Consider the following 8,555-nt stretch of genomic DNA (forward strand, 5'->3'; position numbering starts at 1 on the left):
AACCATCTAATTATTTCCTACTTCTCACCTTTTGGGAGAAGTCCTCACTTTTTCTTTTTTCTTTTTTTGAATTCAATTATTAACCTAGAGTTTGGGCCTTCCACCTTTCGGCGCCAGAAGTTCACTGCTTGATGAGATTAAAATCCCGGCTACTTAGTGAAAAGGGGTTGTTATCCTCCTTTATCAAGAATGAAAGCTTTCAATGCACTACTAGCTCAATTGGGATATAACCAATTCAATAATCAACAAAGCATGTACCCCACAAATGAATGCTAGTGTGCACCGGTGCTAGTGTAGAAGACTAGAGTGAATCTCAAAACAATCACAAAATCTAGATGATGTGGACCACAAGTGCAAGCATGATATCAATTTTTCAAAAAATTTACTCCTAAATGGCATTCATAAGGCATACAAGGAGTATTGGACTCTCAAGTCAAGCAATTTTTAAATTTTAAGCAATATAGTCCTCAAAAGATCAAAAGCATAGCTAGATATGGACCAATCATAGAAATATTCCTCAAATACACAAGTCATGCTCAAAATTTGAATTTAAAACTAACACTATAAAGCACCATTCCCCCCAAACTTAAATGGCACAATGTCCTCAATGTGCAAAGAGAACAAAGAAAAGAGTATACCAGTGCAACTAAGCAAGAATAATTGGGACTGAAGTATCCGAAGTTGGTGGCATTGCCCCCCCCCCCCCCCCCCCCCCAAACTTGGGATGTACTGTGGTCCGGAAAATTGGCACTTGGATAAACTTATCAGATAACAAAATGGGATAATCAGTACACAGTGGACATGCAAGTGTAAATGGGATAAACAGATAAAGAAATAAGAGAGGTATAAGGGTGGTTCTGTAAATTGGGTAGCACTCTCTCACTAACGTCACTGTGATGCACTTGATGGAGTCAAACATACAGATATGAGAATACAATCATATGACATCCATAGCAAAAATAGACATATATAAAACGGATAAAGTGCAGGTACAACAAAAATATCAAAGCCGACAGACCGGCTGTAAAAATAATACAGTGACAATAGTAAAGTATCAAAAGGAGAGAGCGATCATAAGATAGAAAAACTAAGAGCTCAGGAGGATGAGGTAAGATGGGCAGGTCTGGCTCCACGGATTTCTCTGGATAAATCTCTGAATATGGTCGCGACATCCGTGCGAAAGGCAGCAAAGTCAGCTCTATGAGCTGTGAGGTCAGCTCGGATGGAAACAACAGCATCCTCAAGCATCTGCAGACGTACTCCACAGCCGAGGGTCATATCTGGAGTCTCAGGCATAGATGAATAAGAAGAAAGCTCATGAGTCTGCTCTTGCTCATGAATAGGCGACCTGGCTAGAGAGTCCTACTCTGCATCGTCTGCAGGGCGCTCTAAGTCTATGTATAAACGCTCGGCAGTTAGATCGACTGGTGCGTCGTCCGCTGCGGGATGTGCTGTTGCTACCTCTGCCGGTGCCTGTGCCTATACATGTGCCTGGGCCTGGGCCTGTACCTATGCCTCCTTTAGTTCCAACTCTGCTGCAGCCAGTACTGCGTAGTCCTGCAACCTGGTAATAAGGGAGCGGTAGGTCTTGTTCCAGTCCTTCTTGAGGTAGTGACAAGAACCTGTCTCGGGGTGCACCCAAAGATGGATGGGGTAGCGCTGGTCGATGAAGATTTGGGTGATGAGATGGCTGAAAGGAAGAGACTTAGCCCGTCTGGGCGTCTCCTTGCTAATGTACTCGTCATACAGCTTCCTCATCACGCTCCAGATGAACGCGGGAATGGACACCCAGTGCCCGGTGTAAAAAGAGTAAAGGGTTGTCAGATAATCGCCCCTCCTCTGAATCTTGTGCCCCACTATGTATATATTCCGGTAAAGAACGGAATCAGTAAACCATAGGTCGTCAGGAAGGAATGTCCGGGTGGCGAAAGTCTCGTTACTGGCATGGTGACCTGTGAGGAAAACTGCCATGTCTGCATATGAAGGCCTGAATAGCCTCGGATATGTGTCCTAAAGCTCTAGAGGACATCTGTGTGGACAACGGCAAGAGCGGGCGAAAGTGTCCACTGTAATGGTGATCGGATGGCCATTAATAGAAGTAACCATCTCGGCTGTAGTACGCAGCGATGGTCGTAGGTTCTGGTAGAATAACCGAACCAGCCGTGGGTAGACCGGCTCTGTAACGGGGGCAAGAATAGCGGCTAGGCCCCTCTGAATAATATCCTGGTAGGCAGATCGGGTCAGCACCGATCGAGAGAAGAAGGCCGTGTCAAACTCTGACTCATGGTCGAGTGTCATGTGCGCATATCGAGGCGTGGGTATATCACACCGCAAATGAGCTAGCTGAGTAGGCTGAGCTGGCTGAGGTGGTATATATGAATACTTAGCTCCAGTCTGCGGTGGAGATGGTGATGGAGTGAAAGCAGGATGAGCCAAAGAAGTGGATGGTATGTGGTCATCCTCAGGCTCATGAGATGGTGACTGAGGCGGGGTAGCCTGTGCTGGCTCCCGCTGTGCTTAAGAGGGCTCTGCTGGCTCCTCTATCCGTGGCCTAGTATATTAGGTGGGCCCGTGTTGCCTGTTGACAATGGTTTTCCTCTTTACCATGGCTTGCAAAAAAGAAAAAGAAAAACTTGCAATGGAAGTTAGTGCCATAATAAGAAATTTAAAAGCACAAAATAGAATCAGGTATGTCAAGTAAAATAGACAAAACAAATATGACATGAATCTATACAAGTGGTAGAATATGAAACATGCTAAACAATGTAAGTATGAAATGCATCCAATGTGGAATATCACAGGCATTGGCATAGATATGATAGCATGAACATAAGATATGATGAATGAAGTGTGTGTGTGAGATCTGTGAAGTTCGATCGATCATAAAAAGGAGTGAGATCGATCACAAAAGTTAGATCGATCAAAAGTAAGTGAGATCGATCTCACTACTTTGATCGATCGAAGACATGAGTTTGATCGATCTCTCAAGATCGATCTGAGATACAAGTTCGATCGATCGAACTGTGCGACGCTGAAAACTCAAAGGTCATAGATCTGTGATCTTGGAAGCATGGGGCCCACATGAACATATTCTTGGGCCCAACAACACAACAAATCAACAAATCCATCACAAATCGAGGCCTATACTCCAACAAATCTAAACAAATCTCAAAATATCTATAAAACATACGCACATATATACACATATATATACAATGCTTCGAAGGCTCATCAATAGCGGATTCATCCATCTAAGCAACCTAAATCGAATATGTAAATCATTGAACCATCAAATCGAACATCAAATCTCAAAGTGAATCTCGGTTCTTACCTTGAACAAGTGAGAGAAATGGATGTGAAGAAGGAAAGATGGAATATGAGATGAGAGAGAGATGTGAAGCTTGGAAACTCGCCGGAAAGCTTCGCCGAAGATGGTGAAGTGGTTGGACAGTGACGGCGACGAAGAGAGGTTGGGGTTTTGGGGATGAAGGTGAGTTAGATCGATCTTTGCAATCGATAGTGCAAAGCCTCGGTTCTATTTTTAAAAACATTCCCGACAGAGTTCGATCGATCGAACTCAACTGTGATTGATCGAACTTTGATGAACTCTCTTCAAAGTTTTTTTCTTTTTTTCTTTTTTTTTTTTGAATAAACAATAATAATTAAAAATTAATTAAGATATTTTAGTATTTTTGAAAACTTTTTGAAAAATATAATAAAATAAAATGAATATGCAAATGCAAATATTTTTGGATTTTTTGGAAATTTGAAAAGTCAAAACAAAGTCAAAATAATGAAATGAAGACTGAGATCGATCGAAACAAGACTGAGATCGATCAGACAGAGAGCAAAAATATGTAGGTTTTTGGCTCAGAAAATTGGCTAAGTGTTGGAATATGAGATCGATCGAACTGGGAAGTTGGATCGATCGAAGAACTTTCAGATCGATCTTGGAATGTTTCGAACGATCAGGTAGAGAGCTGAAATATGCAGGTTGATGCAGGCTCAAAATTTTTCTAAGTGTTGAGTCATGAAATCGATCAGACTTGAAAGTTGGATCGATCAAAGGTCTCTTAATCGATCTTGGAGTTGGTTCGAACGATGGGACAGAGAGGTGATTTGGATGCAGGTTTCTGCAGGTCGAAATATTTTCTAAGTGTTGGATGCAGAATGGAGTTCGATCGATCGAACTATGCAGAATGCTCAATAATGACATGAAAGCTTATGCAATCCTCACCAAAGTTCCTTGAAATGCATATGAACCAAAAACTAGTATCTAGACTTCGCAATAAATGAAATGAAAGATAAAAATGGGGGAGGAATAGGGTTTTGACACCCTACGAATGTTTTTGCTAGTCTTTAACGTCTCTAGCAAGACATTGGGCTCTTTTAGCCCGGATCAAAGATCTTATAATGCATCCCCTCCTTTTTGGGGTGATAGATGCTATGAACTCCTCCCAACAAATGGTTCTTTGAAGAACTTGTTGGATTAAGCTCAAAAGAAATCTTTGGTCCCTTATCTATGCAATTATAACCTTTGAGCTTCCATGCCCTTTCAGAGTAAGAGTTTGGAACAAGACTTTTAGAATGCAAGGTTGAAGATGATCCTTTGGAAGTTTTGGTTTTACATAAAAGCTCATTTCCTTGACACTGAAGATCATGACATTCATCTACAACATTAACTTCTCCTTCATATTTGTCAAATGAATTGGGTGTGGGATTAAAGATATTCAACTTCACCTTCATGTGGCCAAATGAGATCTTCATTATACCCGTCCTACAATTGATGTTGGCATCAGTGGTTGCCAAGAAAGGACGGCCAAGGATAACGGGAATTTGGCTCTTAGGATTGGGAACCGATTCCGTGTCTATAACAACGAAATCAACCGGGAAGAAGAATTTGTCAATCTTTATCAAAACATCCTTAATTATACCCCTAGGCTTCTTAATGGATCGGTCGGCAAGTTGCAAAACTACCGACGTCGGTTTCAATTCACCTAAGCCCAATTTGACATAAACCGAGTATGGAAGAAGGTTAACACTTGCTCCTAAGTTAAGAAGCGCCCAATTAATGATATGATCACCAATAATGCATGATGTAGTGGGTGAACCAAGGACCTTAAACTTTGGAAGAGTGTTATGTTGCAAAATTGAGCTTACTTGCTCGGTCAAAACCACTTTTCTTGGTGCTTGGCTCTTGTTCTTCCGTTTTTGGGTGCACAAGTCTTTCAAGAATTTGGCATAAGCTGGAATTTGCTTGATTGCATCTAATAGTGGAAGATTAACTTTCACTTGCCTAAACATTTCCATGATTTCATTGGTTTTTGCCTTTTGCTTGTCTTTTGAAATGGATCCTTTTAAGGCATCCGGAAATGGAACCTTTTGTTCAAACACTTTTCATAATTCTCTTTTGAACTCTCTTCAATATAAAAAGTTTTCAAATCATTTTTTAATAAAACCTTTTCAACATCATTTTTCAAAACTTCTTTTTCAAACACATCTTTCAAGACTTTCTCATTTATAAGGTTATGTACATGCAATGAAGGAGGAATGGGATGTGAAACGGGATGGGTGACAACTTGAGGTTGCACCGGTTCACTATCTTCATTGGACATTCCAACTTGATTGTCCATAATCCTACCACTCCGCAAGGTAGTCACCGCATTAACATGTTCAATGGTGTGGACTTCCAATGAGGAATGGGTTTGCACAACACATTGTTGCTTAGGTGGGGCATTTATAGGCATCTTTCCCTTCTCTCTCGCATTGAGAGTGCTTGCTATTTGCCCTACTTGGGTTTTTAGCTTCACAATAGATTGAGAGTGAGAATAAAGCAATTGAGTGTTAGCCTCTAAAGTGCCCAAAGCATTCAAAACTTTCTTTTCAAAGGCGGGACTTCTTGTATTACCTTGGGAATGAGATTAGTTGGGAAAATGAGAATTAGCAAATTGATTCCCTTATGATTAATAGGGTCTATAACCTTGGGATCCTTGGTTTTGAGGTGGAGGTGGAATGTACTTCCCTTGAAAACCGCCTTAGGAAGGGTTTGAGCCCCCTCCTTGGTTTTTCCAAGAGAAATTCGGATGATTCCTCCAACTTGGATTATAATGAGTACCATAAGGATTGTTCCCTTGGTTCACAAAAGCCGCATTGACTTGTTCATTAGGTTCACTTTGCACTTGTCCGTGAGGACAATGAGAAGTAGAATGAAGAACACTAGAAAAAGTCATGCATGTTTCATTTGATGCATGGCGAGAATGGTTAGGGAAGGAAGATACTTGGTTCGCTGAGTTTTGGTTAATTAAAAATTGATCAAACCTTTGAGATAAAGACTTCTTTTCGGCGGCTATTTCATTTGAATGGTCGACTTGATGTAAGCCAACACTCTTCCTACCTTGTGAATTTCTACCATTCTTGGATGATAGTGTTCTATGCAAAGAATTTTCACTCATACTCTCATAGAGACGCCACACGGCATCCTCACGCCTATCAATGTATGAGCCACCCATGGAAGTATCAACCATACCCTTATAGTTGTCCGATAAGCTCTAAAAGAAGTATTGAACTTATTGCCATTTGGGCATGTCATGATGTGGACACTTCCTAAGCAATTCATTGAAGCGTTCCCATGCCTCATGAAACATTTCTCCATCCCCATGTGACAATTCTCGAATTGAGGTTCTAATAGCATTGGTCTTAGAAACTGGATAGTACTTTTTCAAGAACTCTTGTTGCATTTCTGACCAAGAAGTGATTGAAAAAGGTCTAAGATTGTTAAACCAATCCTTTACCTTATCTTTTAAGGTGAATGGAAAAAGTTTGAGTCATAAAACCTCTTCCAGCATGTCCGTATTTTTTAACATACTCCAAGAAAATCATTCAAATGCTTGTAAGGTTCTTCACTTGGAAGTCCATAATAGTTAGGAAGCATTTGAATGGTTTGTGGCTTAATTTCATAATGATGTGCTTTAAATGGAGGCAATTGGATGCATGTAGGTGCATTATACTCATTAGGCACATAATGGTCTCTTAAAGCAAGAGGTAGATTAGCTACTTGAGGTGCAACATGAACACCTTGGTTTTGAATTCCTTGATTGTTGATGGTAGGTTGTGGAGTATACATTGGCCTTGGCATTCCATATGGAACTTGGCCTTGTTGTTGTGGTGGTTGGTGAATGAATGGCCTAGGCATGCCTAATGGTACTTGTATGTTCTCATTATGCACATTGGGATGAAGGATACCTTGTCGGTCTATGTGACCAATGTCCTCAACATGATTATCATTATGGTCATCCATTGAAAGATTGGCTCTATTTGAACTTCCTCTTCCCCTAGGATTTCTAATGATAGATTCAAGATACAAATCAAGAGGGACGAGTTGGTCTCAATGAACGACGTCCATGCATACACAATACAAAACACAACAAACACAAAGAATGACAAACATTATGCCTTCACAACAATGCAATTAGACTACTTCCATAAACATTTAATTCATACTCCCATACTTTAACAACAATGATACAAGACAATAAAAAATAAGCCTCCACACGGGCCGAAGATTTAACTAAGGGATTGAGTAAAGAAAGTCTCACAAAGGTCCTTTAGCACTTCAACTCCAAATTTTAAAGCTTAACTTAGCAATTTTAGAATTTTTATCTTTTTGCTTTCTTTGCTTGCTTGAATTGAATGCTCAATGGCTCCTTTGCTTGCTTCCTCTCCAACAATGCACCTAGTTAAGTAATCAACACAATAAGTAACCAAAAAGAAAAAATAAAGATAAAGTAAAGACACGATCAAAAGAGTATTAATCCTAATCAATTCCACAAATCCGACGTTGCCAAATCTAATCAACAAATCCCCAGCAACGGTGCCAGAAATTGGCCAGTATTGTACCGCACCACCGTCAAACTTGATGAGTGTGCATTAAGGCGAGGGCCAAGAGTTTTACATTTATAGAAGCCACTACTACTTTTCACTAAAAATATAGCTAGGGCGACCAAGGATCGTCCCAAAGGACTGTGAGGATCGAGCAATGTCATGGAATCACAATTAGGGCTAGTAGGTCGAGTGATCATACAATTGGTTGGTTGGTTGATTAAAGAGCAACTAGATTAAGCTAAATGATAGCAAAAGAAATACAATTAAGAGTAAGTAAGAAAGAGAGAAATCTTGGGGTTTAGAGATCACCACCAAGCAATGCATTTCTATATCATTGACAAGTGATTAATGAGGGCAAATGGTATGTTGCAATATTGGTGTGTGTGTGTGTGTGTTTGGTTGATTCAACAAGTAAGGATGACTAGTTAAGCATGTATTGTCTAAACATCATGTGAAAGGCACAATATATCTAAGCAATCAAGCATATATTGTCTAAACAACATGTGAAGGGCACAATAAATCAAAACAAGTCATTAATTCTTTCATTAAGCTCACAATCCAAATACAATACAAGGATAGAGACATATGCTACTTGCATTCAAAAGCTTGGATCATCAAACAACAAACATAGATTGTCCTTCCATTTAACACTACACTACAACTACACTACATCT

At 40.2% G+C, this 8,555-nt stretch overlaps 1 pseudogene; it reads left to right on the plus strand.

Moving 5' to 3' along the window:
- Positions 1–6,582: 6,582 nt before the first annotated feature.
- Positions 6,583–6,681, plus strand: LOC132275719 (small nucleolar RNA R71; annotated as a pseudogene).
- Positions 6,682–8,555: the final 1,874 nt, after the last annotated feature.

This window comes from Cornus florida, unplaced genomic scaffold (genome assembly GCF_030987335.1).
Source record: "Cornus florida cultivar Cherokee Brave unplaced genomic scaffold, ASM3098733v1 CherokeeBrave_3.0.0_Hap2_Chr09, whole genome shotgun sequence".
Taxonomy (NCBI): Eukaryota; Viridiplantae; Streptophyta; class Magnoliopsida; order Cornales; family Cornaceae; genus Cornus; species Cornus florida.